Raw genomic sequence first — 8312 nt, forward strand, 5'->3', positions numbered from 1 at the left:
GGCTAAGACAGAAATTCTGTGTCTCTGGTTTTGGGACTATGTTTTGAGGAAAAAGCCAGCCAACTAGAGGCCTAGAGAAAGGTTAACAAGACTGATCTGAAGTTTTAAGCGTTCGACTCTGGAAGAGATTGGGAGAATTCAGACTGTTGGGCCTAGCGTGTTCTGTCTAGATGTTGCTGCTGTTACAAAGTCTACGTATGGCAAATAGGACTAGAAGAAAACGATGCAAATAGCAAAAAGTAGAAGTTAGCTTAGACAGTGGTGTTCCAAGGTGTTCAACTTGGTGAAAGAGATTGCTGAGGACCATGTGAATATTTAATCACCTAACATATTTTCCAAAATAGTTCTAAAATGTAGGTGTAGTTCCTGTCAGTCCTGATTTGTGGGAGAGAACGGACAAAACAAATTCTTCACTTCTTTTCTGGTTTTGTTTTCTGTGAGTCAGTTGTATTATTCAACCCAAAAATTAATGAGCAGGAAGTGTGTTGGGAAAATTAAGGCTATAAAAATGTTGCTCTGCAATTTACTATAATATTAATATTATTTATATCTTGTTTTTTCTTGTAATTGGAAATGGTTAAGTTTTCATAGATATCTTTTTTCTCCTAATTTTAAGTTTGATATAAAAATATTGCTGTCCTCCTAAACAAAATGTGTTCTTCTGGACTTGCTTGCACAAGAAAATCTTAAAGAAAACAGCTCTTTTTAATTTAAGTTGCGTTTTAATTATGAGGTTGCCATGAAAGCAAAGCATGCTTTGCACATCTCTGAACTGATGATCTCTGCTGTTTTGATTTGGAATGTGGTTTTGATGTCCTTGAAAAATCACAGTGGTAGCAGTAAATTGTTTTAATTAATGAATTAGAGAGCAACAGAATTGCTGAATCAGGTTTATTGATGTAATTATCACTGGAATAAAAAGGAGGAAAAAAAAAAAAACCTGTCAGAGCTGTGAGATTATTTGGTTTGTTGTCATTCAAAAGCAAGTTTCTCAGCCACTGCTTCCTTTATTTCCTGTATAGTCATGTGGATATGGGTGGTGGGGAGGTGTACACATATATGCATACACACGTATACACATACATTCATATATTCATTAGACAAAGCCAAATTAATGGTAGTGATAAAGTCTAAATAATACCAGTTCTGTATAAATTTAGAGTAGGCTTATTCATATTCAGTCATGTTAAATAAGTTTTTAAAGCTCCATCTAACTTTGATTTTAAATAAGATTTTAATTGCATTTACCTGTATAATTGAATGTCTTTAAAGTAAATATAGGCTGCGCTATTGCCAGAGTATCATTAATAAGTATAGGTGACAGCCTTTGTACACTGATCAAATAACAGCTGGAGAAATTTTGTCAACATGATGGGTTTTTTATAAAAAGCTGTAAAGGCTTTTGGAATAGATAGTGCTTTAAACTAAGATCAAAATAAGTCTTTACATGGATTTAATGTTTCCTGGATAAAGAGTACTATTTCTTTGATTCATATGAGAATTCACTTTGAAATTAAGTTTCAAGTCAAATTTTTAAATTTATAACTTTTACAATTATTAAAACTTTTTTTTTTAATTTAACTGATCAGAACTTGCCTGATCTGTTGATAAACCTGAAGCTTTTTTTTCTTAATTTAGGGTGGGAAAAAGATGAGATCTCAAATCTCAGGAAAGAAATGCTTGTTAAGATGCTGTGGTTTTGTTTTTTATTCCAGTCACCCTCACTTGAGTATACCATTTTCTTCCTAAATTATACAGTTTTTGTGTTTAGTTATCTGTTGTTTTCACTTTTATATTGTGAGAATAATACTTTTTTTTTTTTTTTTTAAACTCTACATTAGAAAACTTTCAGTAGCAGGGCTTTTGATGTCTGCTGCAATCATTGTGGGTTAGTCCAGGTGTCTATATCTGGGAATTTGCAAAATAATTATCAATATCTTGCTTTGCTGCGCTTTTTTTTTTTTTTTTTTTCCACAATTGTGAACCCACAGCATCAGGTTAGGAAAGATGAGGGGGAGCAATGTAAATTAATTAAGGATTAGATTATGAATATGCAAATGGTTAACAGGCCTATCTCTCACATCTTCTATAAGAGCATCCATAATAGATAACAGTTTTCTTGGAGTTTGAAGGTTCTGTGCAGCTGCCGTGCCAGGTCTGTGCTGCTGCTTGCAAATCTCTCCCTGGGGTACTGTGGCTGCTGACTAGGTATGTCTGAGACAAAATGTGAGCATTTCCACCTCTGGTGCAGCATTCACAGCAGAAAAAGAAGCAACTGACCTGGGAAACCCTTGTTTCAGATTGTCAGGCTGCAACAGAGTAAAGACTGACAACAGGATGATTTCTGTGGTTAACTATGTTGTTTTTGTCCTTTGTGGTGAAATAGATGTATAAATGTGTGTATATGGCTATGTATGCATATATATATATGGCTGTCTTTACAAGACCTTTTCTTAAACAGTTTTATTTTCACAGTTTACACACATAGTCTTCTTACAGATTAAGCATACTGTGTTGAAGACCAGTTTCTTGTTCTTCAAATGACCTAGAAACTTCAAAGCATTTTCAGAGCAAATCCATGTGCAGTCAGGAGCATAGGCGAAAGAAAGTTATTCTGATGTTACACACTCTGCCACTGACCTACTGTATGCTGGAGAGAAATTGATGGGGGGGGTTTTCCCCCCAGTTGCTTGTTTTATAAATGTAATACTTCTATAAACTTCTTCATAGTTACAAATAAAATGTCTTACGTAATTGCTGATAACTAATGGTATGGAGTCTCAGTCTGCACCCGTGGCAGACAGTCTGAAGAATTTGGGTTGCTTTGTCTCTGTACAAAACTTGAATTTCTTTTTGTAGTGGGTTTCACTAAACAAAAACTGTATTGGTTATTTGTGCAGTTTGTAGAAAAATAACAGAAATGAGCAATCTAAGGTCCTTTTTGGCAAAAGTTAGATCTTGGAGAAGGTTTCAGAGTTGTCTTTTCTGCCTGCTGTTGAAGATAGATGTTAAATGTATCAAGACAGTTTATAAGCCTTGAAGTTCTTTCAAATATTCAAAATTTCCAAGATATCTAGGCCAAAATTACTTTGAGAAGAATGATCTCTATTATCACTATTTGGTTATATGGATAGTATCCAGTCGACTTCCATGTAGAGCTAACCAGAGTTGTTCAAGCTGCTAAGTTCTTCATTGCATGATTGCTGTATCTTCTATAAGGAGATTTATTTAAAATTGCTTAAAAGCTCCACTCAGTGGGGAACTCTGCTACTCATTCCCTTAACTACTTTAGCTGCAGAGAATATATGACGTCTTTTTCATTAACTGTCTTTGCTGCTTGTTTCCTTTCAGTGGAGTTCTAGGAGATTGTTATATTGTTTTGTAAACTCAATATTGCTGGGTCCTGGCTGCTTATGGCAATTGAGATGAGATTAGATGCTTTTGTTAACAGGCTCCAGACTTTAAATTTATAGGGACTAGGCACCATCTGCTCTCAATTAAAGGTCTTGAGCTCTGAAATTAATTCCTTCCATTGGTCCATTAGACTCAATCTTTTGACCTGAAGTCGTGATAAGGTTATATTAGCCTCCTGAGCCTTGGAAAAGTGAGGAGTTCATGCAGGGACAGTACTGGATATTCCTTTTAGTCCTTGTATCAGTGTAGTTAGAAGGTAGAAAGTAATGATTGTTTTTCCATTTTATAGGTAGAGTGAGATTTCTGAAAAGCGCCTTGGAAATTTAGAGCTCACATCCTCATGAGTTGTAATAGGAATTGTGCTCTTAAATTATATAAGTGCTATTAACAGTTTTTCCCAGAAAAATCAAATTACTATAGAGAATGTTAACTAAAGTCACAGAAAGACTTGACACAGAAGTGGATTGAGTGTAGAAGTCTATTGTTCCCAGACTCACACTTCCTTGTTAGATTAGCTGTGTTTTGCCTCAGCTGTCTTTCATTGATTCCATCTGGAGCTGCAAAATGATGGGGGATCTTACCAGAAATCCTGGCCCTAGAATTATTCTGCCAGTGCTTTTGCTGAATTTGTATCTGTCCTGTGGTGTGTAGAGAAGAAATAAATGGATGGACAAATTGGTTCATGTTTTTGTGGTTTTAACTCCCTCCTGGTCCCCTTCTCATTTCCTTTCTGTATTTAACTGAAAATTGAGGTTTGTCAAAATACAGCAAGGAATACTGTGGAGTGTGGAGAACCTACAGCCACAAGCTTTTTGGTTCCAAATGAAAAAGCCCTAAGATGCTGAATAACTATGCTGGTGGTTTAAATTTAACATCAGTTCCTCATGCTCATGAAAATGTATTTTAAAGGTTTCAGGATCTGATAGTTCCTCAGCAGACTTTGGTTTAATTTATACAGTAATAGTAATTTTCTGGAAGACAGCTTGTAATAGTACTGGTTTTGACACAAAAATATCTTCGCTGTCTAAGAGAATTCCTGTCTTACCCCAAAATACAATTTATTAGAATGTTTTGGAATCTGCTGGCCATTAGACTAGGAGTAGAAATAAGCAAGGGGAGAGTTCATATACCTCTTCTTTTTCCTATCTAACAATGCCCATGACATAAAAAATGCAGCATCGTTTGACCTCATACAGGGAGCAAACAAAGTCAAAGTGACTGCCTTCTCAGCATGGAAGGAATGACTTGTGACTGCTCCACCTAAGTATTGCTTGTTGGCAACTTGTCAGCCAGAGGTTATTTTTATTACTCTTTCTCAATATCTTCTTTAAGTTCACCTAACTCTCTGTCCAACTTGTAAATTTCTTGTTCACAGGGCGGTGAGGATACTTATCCACTGCCAGCGCTGCTGAAGTTTATACTTTCAAGGCTGACTGCAGTGCCATTTCCTTCTGCCATCTTGATGCTGCCAAGACAGTTTTATGTAGTTGTGTCACTCCTCTGTTGTTTTTCAGGTTGCCAGAAGATGGCTGTACCTGCCAGCTGAGCCCTGTAACTACTGGTTGAAAAAGGCTGAAATACTTTTTCACGTCCATCGGGAAAATCACTCTTCTTGCTATTCTAGCAGTTGCAATTCTTATTTTCAGCAAGGCCAAGTCTCAAGCAGACAAGAACCTGTTGTCTTTAAAAAGTGGGTTTCACTCGAATCTAGGTGTAGCCATGTAACAGCTTTTTAATTGGGTTCATAAACAGCTAGGTAAAAATATTTCTTTTGTCTGCTGCCTGCAATTAGGAGCTCATAAAGTTTAATAACTTGGAAGATACCTATTTTTCAACATTATCTAAACTACAGTAATGTTAGAGTCCCCATGATATTAGGCATTATTTGTCAAGTGTGGCTTAGATGTCTCTGTGACACATACGTACATTTCAAAATTCAGTTTTAGTTGTTACAAATGCCCTGCTACATTTTGGAAAATATAAGTCAGAGTTCTCACCTTTTTTTTCAAATGTACTATATAAAACTATTAAACAAACTTATCCAGAAAATGCTGAAAAGTTAACTTTGTATACATTAATAACATTCTTCTTATCCAGAGACTCATCTCTGCACTGCTGACTTAGGGAATACATATAAACAACTATAATAATATTGAAAATAGGTAACAGAGTCTGTTAGCAATTTGCTTGAAAAATACCACAAATTCATTTCTTTCTTGTATTCTTACAAGTTCTTTGTTCTTTGCAGTATCAAATATATTGATTTTTATGAAAAAGTTAATCAGCTTACCTTTGTTCAGAGTGGATTTTTGTTCCTCTGATCAGCTCTACACAATTGAATTTTTGATCCTCTTTTCCGAGGTATTTCAGTGTTATGAAAAAAGCATTAAAGAGAATTCTGATAAATTATTCTTTTAAAAAAGAATCTACTGCAATGCACTTTTTTTGAGGCTGGAGAGTTAATTGAACTCGAAGATTTCTGTTTTTTTTTTTTCAATGAGAAAGATATCTATGCTTGGTAAATACAAGAGACAGTCTCTTGAGGAATTGGATTACATGGTTCCCTGCTGATCCTGGTTACCCCAGAATTCATAATATGAATTTGAAGTAACCATTTAGGTGGTATTATTGATTATCTCAAAATCCAGTTTTCCTTGTGATTTAAAACATTTTAAAGTGGAGTTTGAATACATTACACTAAAAGATATGGAAAAAATATTTCATAGTCATATCTAGAAAAATAAATTATTTCTGTATATTTTTTATCATTCTCTGTGACTCTACTTTTATGAAGCAATGGTTCTCCTCCCCAGAACTATAGAAAAGCCAGACAGTGTAATATGTTTTTATGCAAAATGTGTGATTATCCTGTTTTGCCTTAAGAAAAAAACAATTAAAAAAAACCTAACAAAAACAAACACCACCACCAGCACCAACAACAACAAAACACAACCCAAAAAACCCCATAACCTTTCTTCCATTGTGGTCCTATTTTATTTTTCCTTTTTAAATCTAGCCTGACCTAATCCTTTATGAGTTGTTTTTGTGTCTGTATTACCTCAGGCTGTGCTCTCATCAGACTTCACAAGCTAAGTGGACTTGAGTTTTGGACAGTCTGTGGAAATAATCAAAGAAAATGTACTGTACTACTAGATGTGATGATAATGGTTCATTATGTCCATTAAATTTAGTACTGAATCAGTGCTGAGTGATCTGCTGTGAATTCAGGTTAGACTCAGTGTCCTGATCACTTGTAATTACTAAAGCTCAACTGTTAGCTCGGCTAAACTCCAATCCCAGTGACTTTTGTTCTGCTTATCAATTTCTTCTGAACTTTACATGTGGGAAGCCTTCAAAGTATTAGCTTTGAAGTCAGAGATACTGCAATGAAAACCTGATTTGGTCACTAATTTGCTGTTTCCGTTTTTGCACATTACTTCATCTTTCTGATTTTGTTTTCCTACTTATAAGTGGGCATCATAATGCTTCTTTTCTATCAAACTTCCTAACTCTGTCTTTTTTACCCTCTTGAAATAAATAAATTGAAAAGGTTGGGTATCTTTTTTATATATCTATATAGGTATGTGTATATTTATAGATAAATAAAAATACATTTGCAGTAACTTTAAAAAAGATATAACTTTTATAAACTCAGAAGGGCCTCTGTATCCTGCAAATAATCTCATTGAATTTCACTGAATTTTATCCAATTAAAAAAATAAGGTGGATGCAAAATTATAGCCAATCTGGTAATTTCAGATGAGATTGCAGTAAAACTACCGCACAAATTATAAGCAGCTTTAAGATGCTTGCTTTTACATATTTTTAATAAATGCAAGTAGTTTTGTATGTTCTTTAAATTGTATGTCAAATTGCTATTACTGGAAATATGTTCTTTATCTGCTTGTACAAGACTAAAAAAGCAGAGAAGATGTTATGGCCCTTTCTTTGGTTGCATGCCACTTCCCATTACAGCAGAGTACAGCTGAGCTAGTGTTCTTGTCCAGGCTTTGGCTAAATTGCTATGAACTTCCTGAATTGATTCTTTTGATTTTTGATTATATCAGTACTCTTAGATCAAGTACTGACATTTTTCACAGTCATCTATGATATAGTTTTTATGTTTTCCCTTATCTCTTGTTCAGGGCTCTTCAACCCGAGGCTTCAATTTCTATCCATTCACTAGCAGATTAATTTTCTTTTTTTTTTTTTTTCTTATAAAATGTGCACAAGTGTCTGTCTCCTGTTTTGGAGAGGTGTACATACTGCCATGCTCAGTGTGCTTGATATTTTCCCATAGGATGCACACAAAGCATGAGAGAGAGGAGGTGAAATGAGAGAGAGGGAGATGCCTGAAGACTGGAGGATAGCCAATGTCACTCCAGTCTTCAAAAAGGGCAAGAAGGAGGATCCGGGCAACCACAGGCCAGTCAGCCTCACCTCCAACCCTGGGAAGGTGATGGAAGAGCTCATTCTTGATACTATCTCTAAGCAGCTGGAATAAAAGAAGGTTATCAGAAGTAGTCAACATGGTTTCACTAAGGGGAAATCATGCTTGACCAATCTGGTAGCCTTCTATGTTGTCATCACCAGCTGAGTAGATGAGGGGAGAGCAGTGGATGTTGTCTACCTTGATTTCAGCAAGGCTTTTGATATTGTATCCTGCAACATCCTTGTAGCAAAGCTTAGAAGGTATGGGATAGATGAGTAGACAGTGAGGTGGATTGAGAACTGGCTGACTGGCAGAGGTCAGAGGGTTGTGATCAGTGGCGCAGAATCTAGTTGGAGGCCTGTAACTAGTGGTGTTCTTCAGGGGTCGGTACTGGATCTGGTCTTCATCAATGACCTGGATGTAGGGAGAATCCATCCTCAGCAAGTTTGCTGGTGATACAAAGCTG

The sequence above is a fragment of the Antrostomus carolinensis genome, unplaced genomic scaffold (assembly GCF_000700745.2).
Source record: "Antrostomus carolinensis isolate BGI_N321 unplaced genomic scaffold, ASM70074v2 scaffold21714, whole genome shotgun sequence".
In the NCBI taxonomy this organism is placed as follows: Eukaryota; Metazoa; Chordata; class Aves; order Caprimulgiformes; family Caprimulgidae; genus Antrostomus; species Antrostomus carolinensis.